Here is a 20,776-nt window from a genome sequence, read left to right as displayed (position 1 = left end):
ACTCGTTAGCGTGACCATCCACGGTCCAACACGTTTTAATTCTACCTATGTATTCACCAGGTGCCTAACTAAAGACTGATAACCTCGTCCAAATCAAATCGCTTGTCCTGCATTTCACAGCACAAAGTGAATCCGTGGTGCTTGATTTTGTTTCTCAAAGAATTTCCATTAACCCAGTTCATGTTTCTTAACAGGAAGTCATATAGACTTGGGAAATGATAAAATGTACGCGACTGAGAGCCAAAGATAATAACAGATAGATGTCAGATATAGAAATATACCCATGCAAAGAGACAGAAATAATACATTTGGGGGCATTATCACAAAAAGCTGCCTCTTTAAAGAAGAAAGTAAAATCATACTTCTGTACCTGAATTTTCAGAGGTAACTCACTTTGTGGAATATTCGGAATACTGAAATTTTTATGATAAAATTGAACTTGTATTTCTCTAGAACAAGCATTAGACCCAGAAAAATACAGAGAGCTCAACAAGAATGCAGCAAAATGTACCCCCCAAAATGACATATTTAAAGGCAAGATTATCTTTTACTAATAAATTATTAAAAGTACTACTTAGAATAAGTTATGGAAACTGAATGCAAAGTAGTCAGTTATTTTTATATTTGGCATAATAACTAAGAAGCTTGGAAAGGAAAGCAATATTCTAACAGAAGAAAACAAATGGGACGGCAGAGTCACCTGGCTTCTATCAAGCCTTCCGTCTAACATTCTGCCAGGAGAGAATGCACAAGTTGCATTTTTAAAAGTTAGCCTATCGTGGAAGCTTCTGGAATTTGACAATGAATGGTAGATCTGGGTTAAAGTCTGGAAGAGCGGGAGACGCTTTGATTCAAAATGCAATAGGATAACCAGAGAGCTCTCCCACCACTGACAGAATCTCGGCCGCCTAAGGGCTGTGGGGCCCTTACACAGGGTTGGGAATGACGGCCACCTGGCAGGGAGCTGCGGCAGGAGTCAGGGCAACAAGATTCCAGCAAATGTCACGGTACAGATAACAATCCAATACACAAGAATTCAAAACAGGTTGTTGACATGGCCTCGCTTCCCCAACTGGAATAGAAGTTCCACGTGGGCAGGGATTTTAATTTTGTTCACGGCCATCTCTCCAGCGTCTGGAACAGTTCCTGGCTCATAAATATTTGATGAGTGAATGAACATAAACTAAGTTTCAGAAGACAGATTTGTCGGAGGAAATTAAGTCCCACAAATATCTAGCGGGTACCGTGCTATGCTAAGCGTGCACGTGCAAGGCAGAAGCAACCGTCATAGGAGACTGCAGGATGACAGAACACACAGCGCTGGGCGGGAGGAGGGCTGATGAGGGTAACACGGAGCCTCCGGGAAGAAGACAGTAGGCACTTGGGATGGTATTAAACGATGGGTGGGAGGAAAGGCAGAAACTGGAGCCTGAACGCCAGGCCCTGGGCTTGGTATTCAGTTCCCTGAGCTCCGAGGACAGGAAGCACTTCATCTACCTTTGCATGCCTAGTGCAGGCTCAGTGCACTTCTAGGAGGCGCTCCATAAATGTCTGTGAATTGATGAGCAGGCACGAGGGAACCAGAGACAGCATCCGATCTAGCTACAGGATCTGCATCCTGGCCAGGACCAGCCGGGGAATCGCCCAGGCTTCCTTCCTCCTTCTCTGCCTCATTCACTTGAATGGCCACGGCCAGTCCAGAACAGGGACTGTCAGGGGGAGGTCTGAGAACTCGTGCCCCAGAATTAAACGCTAAAATGTCAAACCCCAGGGCCCCATTTTGGACTTCCTGAATCAAAATCCTGGGTGAGGGGCCCAGAAACTAGCATTTTAAGCAAGAATCCAGGTAAGTCTCCTGCATACCAAAGTCTGGATTCTACTAAAGTAGGATTTTTAGACAAGTAAAAAGATCTAATAAGAATGCTCTCAAGTACCCACACTAGTAACTGAAATCCCAAGGGCAAGGGAAACTAATATTTTAGGTGGTTACTGGGGACTAGGTACTGTTCAAGATGCTTTCACATGTGATTCAATGACCCAGGAGGTAGTTTTATTATATCTGTTTTTAAGGAAACAAGCTCAAGGACAGTAGATAAGTCTCCTAACATTGCACAGCAAGTAACCAGCAGGAATCCAAAGCAGGTTTGTTTAACTTGAAAGACCATGTCCCCCCGCCCCGATGTCTTGCTGCATATACAGAAGTGCAGAATAGAGGGAGCCGGGACATTCTGTAGCACCTGTCTTCAGGAAACGTAGAGAGTCAGTTTCTGATCAGTGCAATCAAGACGACTTTCTGGAAATCAAGATTTGACATTTTAATTTTACATGCATTAAGCCTAGGCCTAGTGTCTAAATCATCTATGACTTTAATAATCCTAAGAAAAAGGCCGGGCAGTGGGTGAAGCAGTTTGTCTGGGGCAGAACTGGAAAACTCAGATGCACAGGGCAGACAAGCACCTTAAGAGCGAAGGCAGGGTGGGGAGAGGAGGATGACAGGGGAGGTGCTGACTGTCACATTTAGCACTGTTGCTCTGCTCCCGTCAACAGTCCTGCCCACGGGGCCAGGTATTCTCATACTTCAAAGAGGAGGCAAAGTCCAGCTTTCCACGTGAAAGATCCTGATTTTTAAACACAGATAACTAACTCAAAGCTTAAAGCACACCTTGAAGGCCAAACAGGTCTGGAAAACTAGGACAGGCCAATGGAGCTCCAGTCTGCAAACTCTGGTTTGGCGTACACACATGAGGCAGTGAAGGTAAACAGAGAAACTGGGATATTGTCTAGTGAAAATGGTTTAGATCAAAGACATGTGTTCAGGCATCCTGCTCCCATGAAGGGATCTCCTGACTCTCACTAGTGCTTGTTTAGTTTGATAAAAGATGCATCGCATGGTCTTCTGACAGGTGTATCAGAATGTGGCCTGGAGGCCAAAGATTCCTGAATTGAATTGGGTCTTTCTACTGCCTGCCCATTGTACGAACGGACGCCTCATTCTGGTTTTCTGAGCGATCTTCAGGTGGCATCGGCCAATTTTAAACTTATGATTCCCTGGCCTTTCAGCTCATTTTTAAAGGAAAAGCGGTACATTCCCTGGGGGAAGAACTTTCAATTTTAGTAAGCACCCCACACTGCATCTGCTTTACACTAATTGCATTTGGAGATTTTAAGTGGAACTTCTCGGTACTGAAGCGTTAAAGCTGCTTTGCCTCAGAGCAGAAATTCTCTCACACACAGAAACCTGATGACGTGTGACTGACTTACACGATACAATGATAATGCCTTCTAACACAGGAAGTTTAGAACAACTAATAGTGCTTTCGCCCCTGCTATTATTTCATGATTTTATAATGTTAATTTATGTAGAATGACTATGAACCAGCCAATAAGTTGTTGTTTTAACATTTCCATGGCTTAAATAATCCTCCACTCTCAGTACTGGCATCGCTGTACGGGATATTTTCCTATCGATTTTATGACGGGGTTAAAAAGACACCTCTCCCTCTGTGCCTTTATTTTCGCAACGTGTATGCATTTATTTCATGTTCTCAAGTAAGGCAACGTAAAGCTACCAAAGCAGACATCATCATTAAATCAAGTTAATACAATGTCACAACGTCACCAGTCTAACGACGTTAAACGCAGTATAGACGCACGAGCATCAGTGTGAACGGATTAAAAAGGCACTTACAAGGATGACCCGCAAAGCTTCCCAGTTTCAACACCCAACAAAAAGCTTCCAGGAAGTGAAGCCGGCAGCTTCTAATCGCACTTATGTTCACGGCTAGGTTTTTTTATTGTAGCTTTCCACTGTAAAACAAAGCGCACCAAGGGAGTCTGTGGATTTTGGAGAAGAAAAGCCGCCTGTGTCCCGGAAGTCTGTCTGGAGCCGAGCGCCCGGAGCCGCGCCCCCGCCCCCGCCCCGAGCGGCCCGCGGGCCAACGCCGAGGGGGCGGGGCGGGGGGCGTTGAGTTTGTTGGGGTTTTATTTTTGGCTGTTTCAGGAAGGCTCCGCGGTGCTAAGCTGACCCGCCTGCCGGCTCCTGGGCTTTAGAGAAACTAAAGAACTTGCTAGTCACGCCCATATTTTCCAAAGCGTCTTCGCGGCCGCAGACCAGTGCGCGCAGCCAGCAGCGGGTCCTCCCCCTCCTCGTGCGCCCTCCCCCACTTCCTCCCTCCGCCCCTCCCCCTCCCTTCTTCACCCCTCCTCGCCGTCTCCCACCTCCTCCTTCCTCCTCCTCTCCCCCCTCCCGCCTCCTTCTCCCCTCCTCTCCCCTACTCCCACTTCCTCCTTTCCCCACCCCCCTCCTGCTACCTCCCCTTCTCCAACTTCCCCCACTTTTCTCCTCCCCCACCTCCCACCTTCTCCTTTCCCTACCTCCTCCCACTGCTCCCCCCTTCCCCTCCCCCGGCCCCCCCGGGTGGCGGGCGGCTCCGTGGTTTCGGCGTGACAGATTTGGGCAGAATGCGGTTCCAAGGCTCGCGGTCAAGAATTTGGCCGAGGAAAGTTTGCTGGCAGCCCCCTGGTGGGCACCCTCCGCCCCGGGCGGCCGGCTTGCACTCCCCGCCGGCGGCGCCTTCGCGGTTGCACGACGAGGCTGCTCTCGCAGCTCAGCACAGATCAAAGGGTGGCGATCCTGTTTGCTTTAGAGAGGAAAGCGAGGGCGCAGAGAGGGACTGAGAGGGAGAGAGGGCCCAGTTGGCGCCGGTGCCCTGGAGGACGCAAGGCCTCTAGAGCCCACTGTCTTATTGGGGTACCAGCGCAGGGGGAAGGAGGTGCGGAGATGATGGCAGAGTCCCAGGGAAGGAAAGTGTAGTATTTCTGCTGCCAGAAACGATGGCCACGTAGTCTTATTTCTCCCTTTCCCGTCTTCAGACTCAGTAGATCTTGCCACATCCAGGGCGTTTAGATCGGGTGTGACTGTGGGCCCTGTGCAGAGAGCACAGTGTCTGCTCTCCCAGGCGACAGGCCCGGCAAAGAGCAGGCACACAAAATATAGGATGCAAAAAACAACAGCTAACATGTCAGGCATTGTGCTAAGAAGTTTGTCAAATTTGTTGCGTTTAATTCTTTCAACAATCGCGTGGGTCTTAGTCCCATTTTACACATGTGGACACCGAGGCATGGATGGGCAAAGTGCCTTGGCCGTGCTCGCACAGCTCTTAGGGGCAGACCTAGGATTCCATCCTTCATCTGTCTGACTCCACAACCTGTGTTAGAATATGACAGTATTTGCTGGCGTAAGACAAGTGGTTTAGCTTGAGCATAGATTGAACTGACACCTGGTTTGGAGGACAGGCAGATTTGCAGGTGGCTATGTGCTCCGAGCTCTCCCAAACTTGTATTTCACAATGGACATAGTCACTGCATCTTCACCCCTAGGCTGTGACTGAGGCCTTTCATTAGCAGGAATCTGAACTCCAGGGCCCTCTCCAGAACTCCTACAGAGCTATTGTCTCTAGTTAACCCAAGTCTCCTTGTGGCTCATTAGGAAATTCCCTGGGCCCTAGGCTGGTATCCTTGTGCAAAATTACTGGACTATCCAATAGGATTTTTAAAAATCCCCCGAATTCCCATTCTTCTACACAGGAAATATACAATAACGAGGAGAGGGAGACCAACGTGGCAGGTTAAACTTGAAAGTTTAATGGGACCCTTGCGACACACCCAGAAACCTCTGTGGGACTATGGTGAACACCCTGAGAAAACCTCTTGTCAGAGGGTTTCGAGATACCACAAAGGAAGTTTTTTGCCTCAGTTGCTATTTTTACTACTACTTTGTATCTACATACTCATAAATCACCAGAACACGCCCTAATCCTCGCCCAAAAATGAGAGAAAGATTTGACAAGCCCAGCCCTCTAAGAAAGTCAGCGGGAATGCTGGTTCTCAAATAGAATCTTCTACACATGTTCCGATAGAGTGGAGGGAATTGGTGTTTAAGATGCTGTGTTGTGTAATAATACCTCAGGGTGCTATCTGATGGTTCATTTATTTCCAAACCTTGTACAGCTACCATATTGATAAATAAATCTCCCACAGGAGCGCTAGGAAGTTATCCTCCTGGTTATCCTTTCTCCATTTTTATAGGTTAAGAACTGAAGCCACCAAAAGGGGGCTTACTACAACCTGACGCCCAAGCCTTGTTTCTTAGGGTGGGTGGGTACGGGAGTAGGCCTGTGGCTCCCGAGGAGGAAAACCGTTCCGCGGGCCCGCTGTGGGAATAGCCGTGAATCCCTCAATGGAAGGGGCCTCAGTGGTGCCAGGCAGCTGCTCCACAACAGAATTGGGCCATTTTCTCCAGGGGGCCCAACTCTCTCTAGTGTTTTTGTCATGACAGCCTAGGTGGTAGAAGCTGAGGCCAAGGCCGCCTCTAAGGAATGCTGCCTCCTACAGGGGTCTGACTTCAGGCTTTCCTTGTATTGAGGCGGGAGCCCTGGAGGGTGCTCAGAGGATCTCCTCCTCCCTGCAGGGCCCTCTAACGAGGAGAAGAGAATCAGGTGAGTCAAAATGAAGCAAAGCCTTGTGCGGCGCTTGAAGCCCACAGCCCACCTGGGCCCTAAGCAAGTGCCGGTGACTCAGATCTGGTTCCTCTTCTGGCCCTTGGAGCTCTTTGCTACCCTTGCACTCCTCTGCGTGCTCGACTGCCCAGGCCTGGCTGCCACTGCAATGCCCGGCGCCCCAGACCTTGCCTGGCAAATGTGCCGCTGCTGGATACCATTCCTAGTCTCATTCCCAGGGAATCCAGAGGCAAGTCTGGGCTGATACGCCCTATGAGATACAATGGGCAAGGTAGGTGTTTGCCTTTTGACTGAGACCATCTATAAACAAGGCTGGGATCCCAGGTCTGGCTCTGGGGCAGGGGAGCTCCAGGCCCTCGCCCTGGCAGCACAGTGAGGGAGGGACTCGCGGCTTTCAGCACCTCTTAAATCATCCCAGAGGGAGAGCCACTTACTTCCGCACGCACAGGCTGCCGCCGGCTCTGTCACAAGAAGATGAACTACAAGTAATAAAATCAAGATGAAGTTCTATGTAAATCTTTCCAGCTCACAAAGATTGTAGAAAGTTGGAGATGAAAAGGATATTAAAGACCTTCTAGTTCTACCTCGTCATTCTGCAGCTGTAAAAACTGAGGCCCAGGGAGGTGTATGGACTAACCCATCATCACACAGCTGCTCTGCGGCAGGAGTTGCACCAGCTTTCCGTGGCATCCTTGCCAGTCCACTAGTCTATAGCATCTTTTGACTTTTGAAAACAGTGGAAGAGAAATCAGTCCTCCAGCATCTTCACTTCCCTCTGTTTATTATTTCCAGCTGCTAAAAATTGGCACTTTTAAAAGTCGGTCGCCCTGCCAGTCATTGAGGGTCAGTGCTCTGAGGAATGCTGGTTTGCAGGAGTGGTGAATAGGCCAGTGATGGGAAGCGTAATTGCCAGCCTCCTCCCTGGCACCTGGGGATTGCTGTCATTCAAGTCCCTGGGCGTGTGCCCTCAGCAAATACTAACCCACAGAGTCAATTGCTAACTCCAGTCATCTGTACATTTGCCCTCCAGGGATGGAAAGCAGGAGGAAACGCCATTTCCTAATCTAGTTGGCCTTGGATGGAAACGTGTTTTGGCCGGATGGAAGCCTTCAGTGAGTCGATGATGCGTATTTAGGACCTACAATCAATCCTCTCCAGGATCTTTTACAGGACCCGGCTGTAGCGAAAAACTCACCAATGCTTCTGGCTTTGCCTTTGCTTTAGTTGAGAGCTTTTGGTTGCAAGGAATCAACTTGAGCTGGCTTAATTATTAAGGGAAATATGTGGTGAGGCAGTATCTCATGAAGCCCAAGGACAGATGGCTACGAGGAAGCCAGGAAGCAGGCCTTCTCCAGCCTTCGCCTCTGCTCCACGTCTCTCTGCAATCAACTCTCCTTCCTTCTTCTCTCTGGGCAGCTGAGTGGAAGAGGATCCCTCACAACTGCCGGGTTTACACCCTCCCTACTGAAGAGGTCGGTCCCGGGTAGCTGGCTGTGCTCAATCCGAGGCCACATTCCCACGAGAGAGAATGCGGTTGGCTCAGCCTGGGTCAGGTGCACAACCTGATCCGGTCAAGGGTGGCCCCAAACAGGGTGCCCTGAGACAGGCAAGGCGGGGCGCTCACCCGCCTGGATGACTGAAGGGCAGTTCTCCCAGACAGAAAAATGACATGCAGTGGGCTGGCACTGAAAAAGTGCGACTCTCATAGGCTTCAGTCAAATTAGTTATTGACAGAGAAAAAGTGGATGGTCCGGGTGGGAGTTCTGAGGAACAGTTCAGACACTCTGAGACCTTGATGATTTGCCTCATTTCTTGAGTGATAAATTGCCTGTCATGGAGCTGTAGCTGTTTAGAGAGCAGGCCCTGCACTTGAACCCCATTCTCTGGGCTCTGTGAAGAAGGCCCATTCAGACAACCTGAGGATTTTCTTAACCTTTCAAGTGACTATATTATATATTTTCATCCTGTTGAGGTGCGTTAGCTAGATAGATACTGAAAATGAAATGAAAGTGTACTTTCAAACTTGTATGTGTTGCTTTTTATGTGTGTGTAGATAGATAGATAGATGGATAGACAGATATTCCTATACTTTTAAACACTTAACCTCTTTCCAGAAAGGACTGGCAGCATCTTCTAATGAAAACGCAGAAGAAGTACGGCCAAAAACCATTAACACTAAAAAGGAAGGAAAAGCCCAGTAGCAATCAGGCAGCAGCTGAGCAGCGTGACAGGTGATGGACAGGCTGTCATTCCCCACCTGAGCTGATGGATGACCTTCGCCCTGAAGGTTCTGATATTCTAGGCAAAGAAGAAACTGTTATGAATTGAATAGCTTTATTATTTTAAAAGTGTAAACATTTAGAACAGAGGTTCTCAAATTATAGTCCAGGGACTCCTGGGGTTCTCCAAGCCCTTTCAGGGGGTCCACAGATCACAACTATTTTAATGAAAATCCCATTCTCTTGAGTATACTGTGGAGTTTTCTAGAGGCCACATGACAGGTAATATTACCATAGATTGAAGGCAGAAGCAGAGACGAGAATCCAGCTATCTTCTACTAAGCCAGACAGTCAAGAGATTTTCAAATATTTTAAATAATGTCACTCATAATTTATTTTTATTTTGGAAAATACATTTTCACAAAACATTATGTTGGTATATTATGAGTATTGCTATTATTTCAAATTAACATTTAATTTTGGTTTTAATTTCTAATATTGCAAGTATCAATGGATATGTCCTATATAAGCAAAAACTCTTTGGGGTTCTCAACAATTTTTTAGAGTATAAAGGAGTCCTGAGAACAAAACATTTGAGAACTGTTGATCAAAAATATTACTATTATTTGTGCAACTCAGATGGTGATTTTTGCCCCAAAGGTTTCTTTCTAGAAGGCATTGGTCATGTCTACATTTGATCCCATGGCAAACTGAAATCATTTTATGACTAGATGAAGTAAGCTTTTTGTACACATGTATTCATTTATTCCTCATTTATCTGTTCAAGAAATGTTCACTGAGCACGTGTTCTACAGAGTCCAGGTACCGTGCTGACTCTGAAGACAGCGACGGGCGAGACTAACTGGCTGCATCCTCCTGGAGACTGTGATTTCGTTTGCAAAGGAGGAACAAGGATGACTTGAAAATAATCCCGGGTCAACGTCAAACCAGATGGAAACTGCTTTTGTTTATCCTCACATAAACTACCAATTTAAAGAAAATACTACTTATTTTCCTAAGTCTGAAGAGTTGAGGTTAAAGAATTTCCCGGCAGGAGCACACCATGTGCCAGGTATTGTATTCACTGATGATTCAAGTTACAGCAGCCCTAGCCTGTCATTATCGTGTTTAAAGGTATGGTTCATTTTGAGAAAATTCAGTACAGGTAAACAAAATCTACATTCGAAAGTATTATACTTGTGTTACAAAAGGGTTTTACGTCTTGGCAGAACTGGACTTTTGGAGGGAGCGATCAGTAACTTCACTGAGTGAGCAAGCGAGCAGTTCACCGCATACCTGAAACAGGACTCAAAGCACCGCCACTGACGCGCAGCCATTCAGGTGTATGTCCAATGCGTTTAGGGAGCCAACACTGTGTCGTACAGTCAGTTACAGCAAAAAATGAGGAAGCAAGTTCTAGGGGTGGCCGGTGTCTGATGTAAGAGGAGCCTCAGGCCAGCAGGAAAAGTCCAGCGTTGGTAACAGAGAGGGGCCAAAGAAAATGTGAACTGTGAGGTGTGAGCAGACCTCCATTTCTTTGACAATGTGGTTGCGCTGGAAGGTCAAGGCAACACGTGTGAATTTCAGTATGACGTTAGGCAAAAATCTTTTACACTGGCCTGTAGAGGCGTAGGGTAGATGTGGGGTAAATTAGACTGATTTGCAGCTGGTTGAACAATCACTGCCTAAAAGTCTTGGTAATGGATCCATTTCAACTTCGATGGAGGTCTCTATTGACTCGCCACAGGACTCTAGCTGGAGCCTTACTCAGTACAATATTGTTACAACTGATATCCTGAAGAAATCTGTTGATGACAAAGATGAGAGCAATAACTTGTGCACGAAGATGCTAGAACCGGGGTCTAAAAATATTTCTAAAGAGTGAAACAATGTGCCAAGTCTAATAAGGTAGAATTTCATATGGAAGTATTCCACCATTGGGCCCCTAAAAGCCATCCCAACAAGTTCAGGGTGGTTGAACCTGGCACGTTTAAAGGAAACCAGGATGAGGCAAATACAAAAATGTCAAAAATGTATCTGTAAAGACCTTGTTCTGAGTACGCCACCACTTGGCTTCCAGGACGTTTCCTGAAGCTCCATGACATCAGTGGGGATTAAGCCAGGGGACAGGAGGGTCAGGGTGGGAAGAAACTCGGGGAGAATAGTTCAAGAGTTCAATATGCAAAAGAAAACAACACAATAACCGGTTACCTAAAATGGAATATGAGAGGCCTCAGATGATATTCATAGAAACAGTATGTCCAGAATAAAGGAGGGGATGGTCCTGCTCTACTCTGCAAGTTAGGCCTCACCTGGAAGATTGGAGGCAATTCTGGGTTACTCCCTTATACAGAGGTAGTAACCAGCTAAAATATAGAGAGAATACAGCAACTCAGATGGAAAGGGTCTTGAAGTCATGTCACATCCCTGCTCTCAATCCTGCAGAGTGTAGCCCTGTCAAGGCCACTTGACCCCGGGCTCCCTCTCACACCTCCTTTCCTGCCTCTCTCCCCTTCCTGTCACCGCTCCTGCATGCTGGCCTCCCCAATATTCCACAGACATCCAGCATTGCTCACAGAGGGCTGTTGCCCTCTCCTGCAGTCACACGGCTCATCTCCTCAGTGGGTCAGGGCTTTGCTGATACCTCGCCTCCTCACTGGGACGCCCCTGGCCTCCCAACCTACAGCAGCACCCCATTTCCCAGTCTCTTAACTCGCTTTCCTGGCAGTGTCCTATCATTACCTGGCACTATAAATTTACTCAACTGTTTCTCTCTGTCTTCCTCGCTAGAAGGTAAGTCCCAGGAGGGCTGGGGCTTTGGTGCCCTCTTCCATCCCTTGCTCCCGGTACACCCTAGGGACTCAGTGAGCACTTTTTGAGGGACTCAATGAATAAAACGAGGCCGTACTGCAAACCGACACATCAGACTGACCCATCAGCAAGCTCCATCAGACTGGGGAGGAGCTATGTCCCCGAGGCGCCCTTCCCACCTGACCAGATGAGGGACGCTCAAGGAAAGGCACCCTGGGTATTGCAGGCTCCGTGCAAAGAAATACTTCTAAGGAAAGGAGGGGCCGCTCGCAGCATCCCAGCCACGAGGTGTGTTTCCTCAGATGTGGGAGAGCCACTTGTCAGGGATACTGTGTGGAATTTGAATTAGATAATACTTAAGACTTTTCTGTATTCCAGAATTTTGTGAGATTGTCATGGGTCAGGCCCCCTCTTTCTTGTTGAGACATTTCTGAATTTGGTCTACTGAAATCGTTTCTCTATGTGAACACATTTTCAATGTTTTGAATGTGATAATGGGATTCAATTTGTAGAAACGATGCCCATTTTCTGAAACATGGTACAGAATATGTGAGATTTAGAGGAGAAAGACCTTGATTTCATGGGAAATTTGTGTCATTCTCTGAGAGCATCCTAAGAATGATCGAAATGTACCTAATTTTTCTTATTCCCATGTCCACTGTGCTTACCACCCTTATTAATAATCATAAATGTTGCTTTCTGAGTATCTTTCTGGATAAGACATGGCATCTGTCCCAAGGAGAATGATTTTAGCACTCAACAGCTAAGAAAGGGAAGGAATTATCCCATTGTAACTACTAGAGCAGTGTAGGTAGTCAGGAATTATCCTGGTCTGGACAGACAGACAAAAGAGTAAACAAGACTCTGGTACGCTTTTTCAATGAGGCAAAAGTTTTCTTTTTTGAAAATAGCACTAAATGCTGAGTTTTCACACAGAGCTCAGAGAACATGAAACACAGAGGTCTGTGTATTTTTATAAATTAAAACAAACAAAACAACATAGTGCTTACAGAGGACTCTGTTTCTCACTCAGGGAAAAGGCACAAAGTATCAGTGTGGAGGGAGTCCAGGAGTCTTCGAGCTGATACCGGCAGCGCTGACTTACTCCCACAGTCCTGCAGCAGGCTGCGAGCAGAGATACGGCCTGGCAGTGTGTCATGGGAATTTGTGACTGTTTCTCTGGCTGTGTGATGAGATTTTTGGCTGCCTAGAAACGTTGGTGGTTGGAACCCCCCGGGCTAGTGTTCTGTTAACCTAGTAAGTAGAAAGGAAAGTCTTTCCTGGAATTCTGAATTTTAAAAACCTGTTTCAAAAAAGCAAACAAAAAAAACCCAAACATAATTTCAGCACATTCAAACAACAGCAATAATAATAATAATAACAAAAACTGAGCTATATAAAAGCTCTATAAAGAGCGAACCTTCTCCCTCCCAACATCAGCCATTTCTAGAACATAGTTTCACGAGAAGGGAAGGAAAGGAGATGGTTGTTTGATACTAGTTCCTAGGCACTTCCCAGGAAATGGGATCAGGGAAGCCGGAGCAGTCCCAAGATCAGAAATCAGGACGCTCCTCTTACTTTGTCCTGGGATACAGGACCACTGATGCTCTTCCCTGGGCATCAGCACCAGATGGTGGCTTTCCTATGAGACTCTACATCATCGGCCTGGCCTCTGGGTCTGACCCAGTGCTGCTGGCGGGGCCTCTCTCTCTCCTGGTTCCTCTTGTGCCCTACAGAGTCAATCAGTGGGATCAGGACAACTGATGGATCTTGTTCATGCTTTACTGGCCTACCGCCTCCACTGGGCTGCAAGCTCCTTAAGGACAGGGACATGTCTTGTTCACCAAAGTAGCCTAGCCTACTAGTTCACCAGCACCTAGCTCAACCCCAGCCCCAAAGTCAGCCCTCAGTAAAGGTTTTTGAACTGTGCTATTAAATGAAGTGCAAAGGTCCAAACGTTAACCCTCTTCTAACCAAAGGCACAGATCGCTTGCTTTGGTTGGGGGGGGGGGGGGGCGGCGTTTTCTTCCTCCAGGCTGTCTCGGATCTTCAAGTAATGGGCACCCCAAGTACGACTTGTCACTGAAAACTCAGTTCTCTGGTGGTCTGGGTAGTAAGGGCAGGGTGTGAGTCCTTAGTCACCCCTGAATCTCCCAGTGGGGCCTGGCCCCCTGTGGATGATCACTGAACATTTGTGATATAAAAGGGTAAAGTAATCGCTACTGGCCCGACTTGCGCCTACCCGGCTGCTGTCATTACCCAATAAAGGGGCCTCTTTCAAAACAAGACACGTTAGGAAACGGAACTTCCCTAAAGGGAAAAGCTGTTAGGGCAGCAGGCCCTTTTTCCTACCGCCCTCTGGGAAGCTGAGGAGAAACGGGACAAAACCTTCCAAGATCATGGTCCTGCACGGACCGATGGGCTTAACTTGCAGAGGTGAGCGGGAGCTCCTGGCCTGGCTCATCCAACCAGACGAGCCCCAGAAACAAGAGCAGGCAGGCTGGGAGGCCAGGGAGACATTTCCTCCCGCACGTGACCAGGGAACTCCCCTCGCTCCCCGCCGGATCCCGCGCAGCCACCAAGTGTTTCAAAGGTGAGGACTGGAGAGATGTGGCGGGGGCGGGGGCGGCGGGCGGAGCGCCGCCCCGCACCCCGCTGCTCCCTCCTTCTCCGGTGCCTCCATCTGGTGAATTCACAATAGCTCCAAAGCCAGCAAAGAGACACCTGCCGGTGGGACGCGGCAGTGCGGGTCACCGCGAGCCTCCGACGCGCCAGCTAGGCCGGGAGGCCGGGGAGGGGGAGGCGGCGGCGAGGGCGCGCGCAGCACCGGCAGCTCTGCTTTGCAAGCCAGCTCTTGTTTCCACCTCCACGGACAAAACGTGAGCTCTTCCTTAGACGTCCTTTGAAAGATTTTAAAACAGACATATGTTCACATAGAGAGGAGCCCAAACGTCCCTCTGCCTTGGCCTTTTCGACACCAAGGCCGCCCCCACCTACTCTTCCCGGAGCTGCAGCGGGCGGAGAGAACACAAGAGCGTTCCTCCGCGATGAGCCGGCGCTTGAAAGAGAGGGCAGAGCATCGCTATTTTTCTTTTAAGCTCACTTAGGCAGCCAAATTGCTCTCTGGCAAACATTTACCCAGGCTCTGCTTCAGGCAGAGCCCTTCAACCCGTGGTTGCACCTGTGTGTGTGTGTGTGTGTGTGTGTGTACCTGCCCGGGCCTCTGGGTGTATGGGAGGGTGTCCAGGGTGAAAACTGGCTTAGGAGAAGTCACGATGAAAGAAACAAGCAAAGTGCAGTGAGCACAGAGGAAGAACAGCTTAGGCTGAGCAGGGAGCTTGGGAGCACGGGCTAGCTGGAGAGGCAGGACTAACCTTGCAATTGTAATCGCTGACTTTCATTGCCACCAAGTACCAGAAGAACTCCCTGGAGGCTGAAGAAGTAGAGTCTTCTTGGGGCTGCTAGTCTGGAGCTAACACCTTCAGAATGGGGGAGTCCTTGGAAGGTGGGATGGGTGGGGCATTCCATTCTGGGAAAACAGTGGCTTAAGGTGAGATGCTTTGGGCTAGGTTGGGAAGGTGGAATAGTGTCAACGTGGCCCACAGGGAACCACCGCTGGTTCTCCACAGTCCAGGAAGTGTGTGATGGGTGCATGAACTGGTATGTGGGATGGTTAGAGCAGTGGTTCTCAGAGCAGCATTGGCCTCACCTGGGGGCCTCACCCGAGACATACTTAATGACAGTCTCGGGGGGCTCCAGCCATCAGTCTTTAATAAACCTCCCAGGTGATTCTGATGTTCTCTAAAGCTTGAAACCACTGGATTAGGAAATGGAGAATAGAGGAGCTGGCTGGGTGGCTTTCCATGGGTAGGGCAGTGAAAGCTGGGCTTCGTGAGTACAAATAAAGAGGAATAAGGGGGTACCACTGACAGGTATAGGATGTGGGAAGAGGATCCAGTTTGTGAGGGAGAGAGCACTAAATAAATGTCATTTGAGTCCTGTTGATTTAGTGTGATGGCAGGGCATCTGCATAGAAATTCCTCAAGGCAGCTGGAAGGCAGAGCCTGAAACACAGGTGGGAGAGCAGGGATGCAGTCACCTGTATGGAGCTGAAATGAAAGGAGGGGGCCAGCTCACTGAGGGAATAAGTAGAGTGAGATATGATCAGACCGAAGAGGGGAGGACACGATGGGTGGACAAGAAGTCCAAAAGCTGGAAGAGCTGGTCAGCATGGTGCCACTGAGGCAGAGAAAGGAATGAGATTCAAGAAAGAGCTGGTGGGAGGGAAGAGAAGGCCTCAGACATCAGCCGGCCTTGGACAGGGCTTTCTAATCCATTAGAGGGCTGTGGAGCAATATAGTTGTGGAACCAGCATTTAAAATAATAATAGAAAAGATACGGTGTCATGAGACTTCTGTTTAAGATATATTTTGTGGGGGGATATAACGTGATTTCTGTGGCATTCTTGCAAAACATGTATAACCTCAGTGCAATCATGAAAAAACATCAGACAAGCCGAAAAAGAGGGAGATTTGACCAAATAACCGATCAATACTCTTCAAAAGTGTCAAGGTCACAAAATCAAGAAAAAGACTGAGGAACTGTCACAGATTCAGGAGACTAAGGAGAAATGACTAAATGCAATGTGGGATCCTGGATAGGATCCTGGAGCAGAGAAGGGACATTAGTGGAAAACTGGGGTCTGTAGTTTGGTTGACAGTATTGTACTGATGTGAATTTCCTGGTTTTGACAATGGTGCCATGGTTATATGAGACGTGAATACCAGGGGAAGCTGGAGGAGGATGTCTTAGTCCTCTGGGGCCACTATAACAAAATGCCACAGACTGGGGGGGCTGATAAACAGCAGCAATTTATTCCTCACAGTTCTGGAGGTTAGAAGTCCAAGATCATGGCGCCTGCAGATTGTGTGTTTGGTGAGAGCCCACTTCCTAGTTCACGGATGGTGCCTTTTTGCAGTGTCCCAGGGGCTAGGGAGCTCTCTTTTGTAAGGGCACTAATCCTATTCATGAGAGCTCCACCCTCATAACCTCATCACCTCCCAAGGACCCCCTCCCCATTCCATCCCATCGGCCATAGGATTTAACATGGGAATTTGGAGAGGACACAAGCATTCAGACAATAGCAAGGGATATATGGAAATCCTCTCTACTATCTTTGCAGCTTTCCTGCAAATGTAAATCTAAAACTAGTTCAAAATTAAAAGTTTAAAAGCAGCATGTATTGTTGTATATGTGAACTGGGGGATTCATGATACAAAATAGGGTGAGTTGTGGTGAAAAACGTTTGAAAGCCACACTGTCTGGGGTGTGGGGGGCACATGGCCCGGGCAGTGAGGGACAGCTCCTGGAGCTGAGGTCCTAGGGGGTTGTGTGGGTGTTGTGGGGGAGGGTGAGCAGCTGTGGTCAGAGTGGGGCTGGGTTCCCACAGTGCCTTCAGGTGATTAGATACAGGCCTCAGTTCTGCTGTCTGACAGAGGCTGTGGATTCCAGGTGGAGAGGCACTCTGACCCCAGGAAGTCTGAGAGGTGAGTGGGCACGGTGGATGTTGAAGCTGTTATAACCTACAACCGCTGCTCCTGGGGAAGCTCCATGCCAGAAAGAGATGCCCTGCTACCCAGGGAAGGCTAGCACTTGATAGTCTAGGGTTGTGTTATTTCTTTGATTTTTGGGGGGAGGGGGGACGGGGTCCTAATTTCAAGTTCCTATTTCATAATCTAAGTTTCATAATCGAAGTTATGATTGAAGGCCTATTTCACAACTGAAGTTTCTCTGAATCCTAAAAGCCCTATGCAGGCAGGTAAGTGTTCCTCTTTCACAGGAAATCCTTCAAGCAACCTGGAGGAGTGAAAGGTTCTGGTAATTAATTCAATAGCTTCTAACCTGTCTTGCAAATGTATTGAGTTAGGGCAGCGATTTTGCCCCCCAGGAGACATTTGGCAATGTCTGGAGAAATTTTCAGTTGTTACAACCGGGTGTGTGTGTATGTGTGTGCATGCTGCTGGCGTCTACTGGGTAGAGGCCAGGAATGCTGTTAAACATCCTACAGTGCACAAAACAGCCCCTCCACCCCGTAACAGAAAATTACCCAATCCAAGATGTCAGTAGTGCCGAGGCTGAGAAACCCTGAGTCAGAGGAGATGAAAATCTGAGGTCTGTTTATGGTCAGGAAAGTTTCCTGGGTGCTTTTCACAAAAGAAGGGTATTAAGCTTCATTTCTTGGCTTGATTTCAAGTGGATAATTATAACCTGCCTACCTAAAATTTACACTTTAATTTTCAGTGGATATCTTTCTTCAGTTCATGCTTAAACAGGCTTCGTGGGGCTGTATTCTTGACAACAGGGCAATATTCTATGCCTAAGTGGCTTACAGATCAACAGTGGGTGAAACAATTGGTCTGTGAAGTGATTTGAAACCTTTGGGGGATAAACAGCACTAAAACAAGAGGCCTGGGATGTTGTCATCATTATTAATTATTAGTAATATTACAGTGCTCTTTCAGCCACTCTCAGGATTCCCATGGGATTCCCATTAGTGCTGAGGTCAAAACCAGACTCCTGACCTTCGGTGTAACCAGATGCGATCCAGGACTAATATGTTAGCTGTTAAAAGTGAGGAGCTCTGGCTCTGCACGGCCCTGCTGCCTCCTCCAGCGTTGGGAGAGGCTCTGCACTGGCAACCGGGAGCTTCAAAGCAAATCTTCCATCTTCTATTTGTACTCGCTGTTCCCAGATTTAGAACAGAGCGGCACATACTTGTCTATTGCTTCAAGGCAAGAGCAGAGGCTGAAGGTATTAACCAGAGGCTTGTTTCAAGCAAACCAGAGAGCCCAGAAGAAGTCAGGGCAGGCTCTGCCTTTCCCTTCCTTACATTTAAAGAGTATAATCATTCGGGGAGGGAAAACTTACCGTCAGAAGTCAGGCTGCCAACTGACTGACAAACCAAACTATTGCCTTTTTATAAGCCACACAGATTAGTTTGTAAAACCTGATTTGGCTTTTTTTTTTTAAATAATATTTTAATGTTAAACAAGCCTGGACAGCCGCAGACAAGTATAAAAGGAGCAGTTGGGTTTTCTTTGTAAGTGTTTTCTGTTTTTTTTTTTTCAGTTTTGCTCATTTTCCCTAGGATTTCTGTCTTTAGAAAGACAGTATCAATCTCATCCTTAGTAACCTGGAGTTTTGGCAAAGTGTGACTTTTGGGATTTTCCATGATAATATATGTTGCTTCTCTGCTTGACATGTTTTCATTTAAGTAGGTTTGGAATGGACTCTCCTGGCACGATTCCTCCTTCAAAGTCCATATTATTTCATAGTACAAGTGCTGCCTTTCATATGTATGGACAAGATGCCGCAGACTTTTAATTTGATTTTTTACTAGCTGACTCATCCACACCCTCTCGCCTAGGACCTTGGAAACATGCATTTTGAAGGTGCTAGTGGAGGTGAGAGGCAGAAATGTTAGCCACGGGGCAGAGTCTGTCTTTGCAAAGCAAACTCGTATGTCCTGGGCAAAGCCTGGGCTCTGGCTCCTGGCGGGAATAATCACCACCATCGTAAGAGTTGATATTTATTGGCTATTTAGTATGTACCAATCTGAGTCCCAAGTTTTCCTGTGGAATGACTCATTTTAGACTTGCCACACTCCTTGAGGTAGGTGCTACTTGTCGCCTTCATTTTACAGCTGCGGAAACTGAGGCTCAGAGAGGTCAGGTACATTACCCAAGGTCACAGAGCAGAAAGACTCCACTGGGGTTTGAAACAAGCCATCTATCTCTTGAGCCCTTGCTCTTGACCTTTTCCCAATAAACATGATCTAAAAAACATGAATAATTTTAGCATATGATAATTATAAAGTTTGTTTTTTAAATGTTTCAAGCTTTTTTCACTTTCATTACCTCCTTTGCTCAGAAAGCATGATGGTAACTAGAATCCTGGTGTCTTTTCATAAAGATTCCATTTGGAAACAGCTAGACCCAAGCCCACACACTCCCTTTTCAGAAGGCCTACTTGAGCAAATTTGGTGCCCGAGAGACCACTTAGTTTATTTTCCTTCTCCCCAAGATGAACTGAGGTGGTGGGGTGTTTTAGGTTTTCTTTTAGTCACGCTTTTCTTTTCCTACACTTTTCCTGAACATGATGCAGTTGGTCCTCTTTGCAGTTTAGTTACGCCTCTGGCGCTGCATTGCATGAAGCATTTTACTCATGGCAGCGTTTTGGAAGCTAAGTGCATGGCAGGAACGACATATTTATCTTGGAATTGAGACTTGAGAAGCGAGTTTCTCCCTTGAACATGGCCTGAGATATATCACTTGCCCATCTTGGATTCCAGCCTCAGGTATGTAAGGGAGCCAACAGTAAATTTTAAGAGTAAAGGGGGGCAAGAAGCCATTTTCCATTAATTTAGATGAAAGCTGATGAGGTAAAGTGCAGCCATCTATCATCTCTGCGGCGTTTTGTAGTCGTATGTCCCCACACTACCTCTCCATTCACTATCCTACAGTGGGGGAAGATAAAAATGGTTCGCAAATCACCACTTTCAACAATGTCTATTCTCACTTAAGTAGGGCCACTCTGCATCAAGTTGAAATGGAACAAGTTGTTAACATACAGAGCATTCTATGCTTATGAGACATGTGGCAACCTGTCGGAATGGCCTAGGAAGCCCTTTGAAATTGGTCCCCAACTCTCCTTTCTAGCTCTAGCACCTGCCGCTTCCTGTCACACAGCTACACCAGATGGCCTGTGCCTCTTTACTCCAGGTGGGGTAAAATGCAAGTCAAGGCCACATTTCAGAATTCCAAGGACTGGTTTCCTACTTCCTCCAGGCTGCAACTTTGAGACTTAGAAACAAGACTAGGATGAGTGATGTGGTTGCAGGATGCCCAAACACGAAAGAGAGGGAATTTAAAGTCTCAGTTTAAGATAGAAGACATTTCATGCCTCTGCACGTTTCATCCATGTGGATCCCTCATCCTGGGATGCCCTCCTCTCCTCACTTTATCTTTTGAATTATATTTTTCCTTCGATATCCAATCATCTTCCAGTGAGAAGCTTTCCCCAATCCAACCCTCTGATCCAGACGCCACCTCCATGCCACCATAACATTCTGTGCTGCCCTCGGTTCCACACCACATGGAGGCCCTCCGCTTTGCTTTGCCTACCTTTACCACTATAGTCATTGATTCTGGCTGATAGTAGGGGATCAAT

At 47.4% G+C, this 20,776-nt stretch overlaps 2 long non-coding RNA genes across 3 annotated transcripts in view; one reads left to right on the top strand and one right to left on the bottom strand.

Annotated features, from left to right (window-relative positions):
* Positions 1-2,023: 2,023 nt before the first annotated feature.
* On the bottom strand, positions 2,024-4,099 carry LOC102151089 (uncharacterized). Its single transcript, XR_288623.4, has 2 exons — positions 3,689-4,099; positions 2,024-2,293 (listed from the first exon to the last, which is right to left on the bottom strand). It is a non-coding gene; the product is annotated as an uncharacterized lncRNA (long non-coding RNA).
* Positions 4,100-13,863: 9,764 nt separating this feature from the next.
* Positions 13,864-20,776, top strand: part of LOC106781865 (uncharacterized) — a 38,932-nt gene continuing 32,019 nt past the window's right edge. Inside the window, exon 1 of one of the 2 annotated variants that reach the window (XR_002800972.2) lies at positions 13,864-14,141. This is a non-coding gene — a long non-coding RNA (uncharacterized lncRNA). Of the gene's footprint in view, positions 14,142-14,255; positions 14,428-20,776 lie in introns of those variants that run through there. The other variant, XR_011427666.1, reaches the window with a different exon arrangement.

This window comes from Equus caballus, chromosome 17, assembly GCF_041296265.1.
Source record: "Equus caballus isolate H_3958 breed thoroughbred chromosome 17, TB-T2T, whole genome shotgun sequence".
Taxonomy (NCBI): Eukaryota; Metazoa; Chordata; class Mammalia; order Perissodactyla; family Equidae; genus Equus; species Equus caballus.
Note: the sequence above shows the minus strand (reverse complement) of the source record. Positions and strands in the feature narration are given on the sequence as shown.